This window comes from Silene latifolia, chromosome 7 (assembly GCF_048544455.1).
Source record: "Silene latifolia isolate original U9 population chromosome 7, ASM4854445v1, whole genome shotgun sequence".
Taxonomy (NCBI): domain Eukaryota; kingdom Viridiplantae; phylum Streptophyta; class Magnoliopsida; order Caryophyllales; family Caryophyllaceae; genus Silene; species Silene latifolia.
Window position 1 is genome coordinate 11,906,948 of NC_133532.1, and position 7,388 is coordinate 11,914,335.

At 34.9% G+C, this 7,388-nt stretch overlaps 1 pseudogene; it reads left to right on the top strand.

The window, feature by feature from the left end:
• The first annotated feature begins 1,225 nt into the window (after positions 1 to 1,225).
• LOC141589730 (beta-amyrin 28-monooxygenase-like) lies at positions 1,226 to 3,959 on the top strand (annotated as a pseudogene).
• Positions 3,960 to 7,388: the final 3,429 nt, after the last annotated feature.

A 7,388-nucleotide genomic window follows, 5' to 3' on the forward strand; every position in this document is an offset into this window, starting at 1 on the left:
TCATTTAAATAAAGTTCTTCTAACAAAAATCATTTTAAGGTTGGTAAAAAATGATATCGTTTTGATTCTAAAATTATGAAATCGAATAACCAAATAATAGGTCAAAAACACGACTAAAGAAGAGGGGCAATAAAAATAGGAAAACGGTAGAGCAAACTTCCACCATGTATTCTTGTAAATTATGTATATTTTGATCTTTTGTTAATTTTTTTAGATTAAGTCAACTCATTTTATTAAAAGGGTGATATCGAACACCACATATATGTAATTGACATCGCAGTATCTAAATCAGGCCCTCCTCGTACCTCTCACTTCATGAAACCATCGTCTTATGCATATCATGTCGTTAGCTAATACACAATTCCTTTTCAAACTATTAGTACCGTGATGATCCTTTTACGGAATGTACAATAGTAAATGTATGGAACATCTCATTGCTAATTAAGATTGTAGTGTAAATTGAAATGGTGGTTTCATAAGATTGATTGTTTGTACACCTTATGCTGTTGATCAATGATCCCTTCAACCCTTCATAATTTACACCTTTGATGTAATGGCATATGAATATTTTATAAACTATTCAAATGTCTAATTTAATTGAAAGGTCTCAATGTTGGAGATATGACATGAGCTGTAACAGAATGGTAACAAACTTTGTACAGCCTAACAAACTCACATATATGACATGTAAATATCTCAGTTATTCATTCAGTCTTGCAGTAAATCATCCTTTAATTTTTGTTTGAGTGTGTGAGAGCTAAAGTCAAGAGACTTATTAATGGAGATTCATGCTTTATCACTCAACAGGAAGAAACAAGCAAAGGACAAGGGTTATAATCATTTATTAATATTAACCTCGTGGACAATAATATAATGGTGAATACAACGTGTTTTTATGCCTTCAATATAATGTGCGCAGTTGTAGTTTGGTGATTAATTATTATTTTATTATTTCACTAGGTAACACCTGTAAGTAACGATGTATCATTATCCATAAAAATAAGATGGGATGGAGATAGTAATTTTGTATGTAGGTTCCCATAATCCCATTTGGTGACAGCATTGCATCATTTTCATTTTCATTTTCTAATACAGGAATCATAATTCACCCAATTCACGAGGTCTCAAGGTAAAACCTGCTATATAAATATAGACACGTTTGGTGAAAGACGATAACATACTCAAACAAACCTCTCATCACTAATCAATCAATCAAAATAACATTATGGACCTCTTCTTCTGTTGTGGCATGATTTTCTTCATTTCCCTATCTCTAATATCACTTTACTTTCTCTACAACCATCATCATTACTCTGCGCGGGGGTATACGCTACCCCCGGGCAAGATGGGACTACCACTAATAGGCGAGACCTATGACTTTTTATTGACCGGGTGGAAAGGCCACCCAGAAAAATTCATATTTAATAGGTTGTCTAAATATGAGACTAACCAGGTATTTAAGACATCCATCTTAGGTCAAGTATGGTAATGTGTGGCACACGCATCTAACAAGTTCTTTGTTCTCGAATGAGTATGTTGTAGAAGCTTGCGGCCTAACTCGATTAACAAGATCTTCCTCCATCCGCTCAAACTGATAATAAAGAAGTATCTGTAAGAAATTGAGACAATCTCACTAGTTTTGTCAAGCTTGGGGCATTACAAAGGTATAATGTCTAACATGTCTAAATATTTTCTTCTTTTTTTTATTCCTTCGCTTCATTGCCATATTCATTACTTCTTTTATCCATTTTCCCATTTTCACCTCGCTTGTTTTTTTTTTTCAGGTCAATATATTGACGCATCGTAAAATTTATTTATTTAAATCAAACATTACACCACACCATAACATTGTTGCAGTCGGCATCAAAAAGTAAATGAATGAAAATAGAAATAAAGTTTTAATATTTAACCAGCAAATAAATAATCGGCACGCGGAAGATAAATGACAATGTTTTCACTGAGTCAACTTAGATTTGACATGTATAATGACAGTACGTACCCGTAATGGATGAGATCGCAATTCGACACATGGAAGATGAGTGGGAGGGAGAAGACATAGTTCAGTACTCGCTAACAAAACGTTACACTTTTTGGACAGCATGCCGTCTATTCCTAAGTATAGAGGACCCGGTACATCTGGCGAAGTTCGCTATCCCATTCAACCACATTACCACGGGGATATTCTCCATTCCAATTGACCTACCCGGAACAGCATTTAACCGAGCTATCAAGGCGTCGAAGGTGGTGAGACAAGAGCTGTAGCAATTACAAAACAAAAAGTTGGATTTGGCGGACACAAGGCGCTTCCTACGCAGGATATATTGTCAGAGAATGCTGTTAACGCCGGATGAAGATGGACGGTTTACGAATGAGGTTGATATTGCTAATAAGAATTTTGGCACGATTGCTTCTTGGTGGACATGATACTCTTAGTGCTGTTTGTACTTTTGTTGTTAAGTATCTTGCCGAACTCCCTCATATCTATGATGCTGTTTACAAAATGTTCACTACTAATCATTTTCAAGTCTCTTCCTTTTTTTTTTTTTATTGGATCGTTCGATCAGTTAATTTCCGTAAGACGGTCTCATATATAATATGGAGACAAATTCATTAATATGGGAAAGTCAGACCACACTAGGACCGCTTCGTAAGGACCGTTGGACTAAAGGTGGTAGATTTGAACCTACACGAACCGGATCAGGGGGTCCGGACAGATCGACTCCATTCAACATTATTATCAAATAATATCCAAACTAGGTGGTAGGTTATCCGAGGTCGGTTGATTTGTTGTTAGGGCTCGAACCTAGTTTTTTACTGATTGGGCGAGTTAATAACCTGCTACAATCGATAGGATAAAATTCTAACTAGTGGTCAAATTAAGATCCGAGGCCGTCGGGCGGTCAACCCAAATGTTTACGACCAAAGGAGCTAAAACATCTATTCATCTACCAACTAAAATCAACATCTAACATTTCAAAAAGTAACAATTTAACTACTATTCAGCCCAATCATTTAATTACTATTTTTTATTAAATAATCATAGAATATATAAATGATAAAGAAATGATTAGGAAGGAGGAACCAGAAAGTACCTACGTAAACTAAGTGATTTTATCTTAATCTTCATAGTCAAACTTAGATCCGAGCCTAACTAATGGGATGACCTAAAGTAATAACATAGTCAAATTAATGGTGGACGTCGGAATTTATATCTAAAAGTTCATGGTGGGCACCTTTTCGCCGGGGCACCTCCTAAACCGCCCCCCAATCAAAAATAGGCTTGAACTCAGAGTTAACTTCAGGAAGAGTAAAGTACCATGTTATTAATGAGAATTATATGAACTTAGAGCAAATGGAGATAGCAAAGTCAAAGCACGGAGAGCTTCTAGGTGGGAGGACTTACAGAAAATGAAGTATTCCGTGAAACGTGGCGCGTGAAGATGCGTTTGTTTACCACCTCTTCGGTTTTTTGAAAGCCTCTCCTGATCATGTGTGATGGTTTTCAAAATTCCCCAGGGTTGGAAGAATTACTTACCAACTTCTACTAGCGCTTAAGTATAACCCCGTGCATTTTTACAGTAAGAGTCGTTGTTTTATTTTAAGTTTTTATGCAGTTAATAAGCTGTAACATTTCACACCCACACATGCATACATCGGCAAGTTATATTGGAGTGCAAATTCAACATAGGAACCCGGAATGCTTCCGGAACCAGAAATTCGGCCGGCAAGTTTTGACGGGAGCGGTCGGCACCGCCACGTTCGTGCCATTTGGAGGAGGCCTAAAAAAAGTAACCTTGCAGGAAAAGAAGTATGCAAGGTTATAGAAAATATTGGTGTTCATGCACAATATTGCAGAAGAGATTTAAATGGGAGAAAATAATGCCGGATGAGGTATGATTGCTGATCCCATGCCTGCTCCTACTAAAAGAACTCCTGTTCGCCTTCATCCTCATCGTTAATGTCTTTCCTCTCACTCCCTTCGTCATATTCGGTTATTTATCTTTGATTAAAATCACTCACAAATAAATAAGAGGAGTATGTATTTATTAATGAACGTGCATTTTGGTTTCTATTAGAATTATTTTCGATTTATACCTATCTTTTATAAGTCGTTTGATGTTTTATTAATGAATTCAATATCTTCCAGAAAAAAATGCCTAAAGATATAAGAGGGTGTATTTATTTAGCAATTATTTGTGTTTGTATTAGTTATCGCACCATCATCTATTGTACAATAGTATTGTATAACTATTGCAAATATAATTGAGTTATGTGTTTTTTTAAGATTTTAAAAGTTTTGATTTATATTTAAATTTTTTGACGCAAAAACTAAAATCTAATTGAGTTTATATGTAGTATATTTTAGTTTATCATTTATAGTTTAAAAGTTCAATATTTATATAAAGGAGTTAAACCGACAGTATAATCTCATGCTCCTCAGATTGTCCTTACTTGCAAATTATTCTTAATTGGGTTATCTCCTATTCATTTTATAATCTTCCTTTGTTTCAGGGCAGTACTTAAGGCAATAACAAAATAGTTAAAAAGTTTAATGGTTTGGTAATAGAGGGATGTATAATTAGAAGTTAAATAAGGGTGTGAGGCCAAAATATTACTAAAAATAATAAAAATAGGAGTAAAAGAGTTGTGATTTGGTGATGTATATATGTAGAGCACTAATAAAATGCGCTATTGATTGCAAGATACATTTTACTTATCACATTACACTTTTTATAATTTACCTTTCGTGATTTCTCCCTTTCTTCTTCCTCATACTTTTTCTCTCTCTATCAAAGATAAAATGTACCGCATAAAGTAATATTCTTTAAACAATCAAATTATGCACTAAGAGTTAATTATACGTAAATTATTAGGATGATTGAATTGAATTGCATTCACAACTTTCATGCTTATTACTTAAATAATTTCAACAACTTTCGTATTCACATGGTAAGAAAATCAAACAAAATCAATTATAACCCAAATCGATTGCCACCGAGAATTGCTCAATCACGCATCGACTAGGGCGAGCAAAAATTCGATTATCCAAATCGATCCGATATCCGAACCGTATCCGATCCGAATGATTGGATATCCGATCCGAAAGTTAAGTTTGGTTTGGATATCCGATCCGAAATCTTTGGTTTTGGTTTGGATATGGATATTAGAATTAAAACATTTGGATATCCGATCCGATCCGAAACTATAGTTTTCTAGTATAATTTCGAGAAAATAAAATTTTATTTGATACAACAACTTAATTAATGTTTAAAATATTAGAGAAATATCTAGGTGGTACTTAAATTTTATGTCGAGAACATTGGAATAAGAATACTAAAGAAAATCATAATATAAGACTATGAATATAATCGTGTTTCAAACTTAATTTTAAAGTAAATTCAAAAGTATGGATATCCGTTGGATATCCGCATCCGATCCAATTATTTTGGATACCCGAACATTGGATATCCGAAACATTTGGTTTGGATATTGGATATCCAATTTCAGGATTTTTAATGGCGGTATCCATCTCACCAACATCAAATACACCGATCCGCATTTGCTCCCAATGCCGCACTCCATCTTCTCCCTGCAAGCTACCCACACGATTTACGCCATTACCATTCATTCGCCCGCCAGCATCAGCCGACTATGATGACCAACCCTTGCCTCTTCTTTCCTCCTTCCTCCGCCTCCTTCCTTCCTTTTTCCGCACCAACGCCGACAACCGTCATCAACCACTTGTCGGCCGATCGGTTAACCCATCTGGCCTCCAAGATCAAGACAATTATTTTAATTTCACACACTAAATGAAAATGAAAACAAGAAGATTAAAGAAAATCAATAATTTGATTAGAATATTTAATTAGTAAAACTAAATATCGATTCTTTCCTCGATTGTCATCCATGATTGAAGAAAATTTTATTTCTTGATGTACTTCAGGTTAGTACATCGAGAGATTATACCAAAGTCTTTTGTTTAGTCAGGGTATACAAATGGAAAAGGCGACAAAGTACTAAATGAGTAAAAATGCATCATAAAAATAAATTACTTATAAAATAAGAGTAAATTTTTTCAAAATAGAAAGGGAAAGAAAACTCAATCAATTTTGACTGGAAAATCTCTTAACTTTGGCATCGGTGAAGCAGCGGGTGCTTCGACAATAACCAAACCAGCTCCCTTCTCATTAATCCAAACTCGCGGTTTAATCGCAAAATTTAACTTGACATCATTTAACTTGTAGTAAACCCACCACTCTGCGACCTAATACTCGTTGGTAAACAAGTCACCATGATACGGGTCCATTTCGCTGGCTTCTTCATTCTCTTCATTTCTCGATCTTTCATTTTCATCCTCCATTTCATTTATTCTTTCTCCATTTCATTATTTTCTCCCTTATTTCTTGCTTTTCTTCATTTATTTTTTATTTTCTTCTTTCATTTTCTCTAAATTTATTCCCCCTTCTCTTAAAAGTTCTTAAGTAATGAGTGAGTTCATCTTCTTCATTAAAACCAATGACATCACGTGGCACAAACCTGGTCCACCCGAGATTTTACACCCACCAACCACACCACCATAAAATGTGTCACCTTGCTTTCCCCGACGCCGTTTGGCCAAGAAGTTGATCCGCATGTGACTCCGCCCACGTGACCACTTGCAGGCTCAGAAGACCTGGGCATATGGCCGCACTGCGTGGTGGCCAAGGTAACGCCGACGCCCATGACCTAGTTAAAGATGGCGTCCGACACTTTTCCGGCAAATCACGACTACTTGTCTCCTCCTCAATTTGTGGATCGGCAGTAGATTTAGCAATGATTTTCACATCGCATTCGCTTGTCGTAATCGCATTTGTTGACTGTTGTTTCAACGTTGATAGTTAATGTCGGGAATTTGGGGGAAATCAATTGGGAAATCGCTTAGGGTTCGGTTAAGAATTGTTTAACAAGTTTGGGTTTTTGTTTTTGAATAAACCGCTTGTCTAAGTAGCCCTTCACGTGGTTTACTACAAGTTAAATGATGTCAGTTAAGATTTTTCGAAAGTTAAACATGAATTTGATTAATATGGAAGAAAAGTTTTAGCCTGATTATTATCATGAAAAAACTCCTGATTTTATTACTGGTGTAACGATATTGAAGTACTATTTATATCTTCTTTAATAAGTTGGTTATATTTTTCATAATTTAAATAACGAATTTTTCATATAATAAAATTGTAGTGAAGTAATTGGTTGTTCGTCGATGTTAGAAAATGATTGTAATTAATTGCATTTTTTTTGTAAATTATTTGCTAATTTATACAGAATGAAATTTATACATTTTACACATAGTACATAAGTTATAGGGTAATTTACTACATCCTGACAAAGAAAATAATTAACACTTAGAA